Source organism: Penaeus monodon, chromosome 34 (assembly GCF_015228065.2).
Source record: "Penaeus monodon isolate SGIC_2016 chromosome 34, NSTDA_Pmon_1, whole genome shotgun sequence".
Taxonomy (NCBI): Eukaryota; Metazoa; Arthropoda; class Malacostraca; order Decapoda; family Penaeidae; genus Penaeus; species Penaeus monodon.
This window is the reverse complement of record NC_051419.1, coordinates 31231176-31232261: the sequence shown is the minus strand read 5'-3', so window position 1 is coordinate 31232261 and position 1086 is coordinate 31231176.

The window sequence follows — 1086 nt, the reverse complement described above, 5'->3', positions numbered from 1 at the left end:
ATAAATAAATGAAACAGAAAAAAAAAAAAACATGATTTTAAAAGGACAGGGACTTACATAATACATATTATTGACAAGTTATCAAACCAAACCTTTTCATATGGATTTATTTATCTTTTTTAAAACCCAATTCTTAACAATACTAAAAATGGAGAGCAACAACCTACATATATAACTAGTTTCACCGCAAAATTCATGCTTATCGCCCTTAGTAACGACCCACTTTCTAAAACTCACGACCATGGAGCACAAGTCACGAATCCCATTACAAATATATCCAGAAGCAACTTTTGCAACACCCTTACAATGTATAATGTGAACACTCAAAAACAAACCAAACAAACTAGAACTTTTGAAAAGTCCCTTTAACTCAACATAACAAAAGATAGAACAAAACAATCACTAAAGTTGTGATTTTAGACAAACAACCAATGAATTTCAATCTACTGAAGTAATCATAAACTGCATAAAGTATAACAAAACCATTATAAAATCAGTGGGGTGCTTATATGTTAGATACTTTCAGTGACTACTAAAAGTACAGAATTAAAAAGGATAAACTTAATGAGCAAATCATTTAAAATATAAAAATCTTAAAGAATAGACAAAGAAGCAACAAAACACAAGCAGTTTCAAACAGACCCACCAGACATGCTATCATGAACAACAACACAGCACCCACTATCAAATAGGAAAATAAATGTTTCTTACAAAATGAAGGTAAACAATAGTATACCATCATTACTTATTCTAACGCCACACGGCACTCTACAGAGAAGAATGCAAAGGCACTTTATGCATGTGCAATGTCAGTATAACCAATCCCAAAAATATCCCCAGTTTTGAAACCCATCCAAGGAACTGCCAAGCATTATCTGACAGATGTCAACATAGTATCTTGACCAAATAGACATATAGAGTGTAATACAAAAGGCTAATCCCAAAATTATACCAAGCATACATATATTATCTATGTAGACAAGTTTTATTTGAGTTGGCAAGTTGCAAAAGAATACTTATGCCACTCTATGGACAAAATGGATGCCTTGTTCTTTTGATGTCTGATGACTCTGAGTATCAACCTTA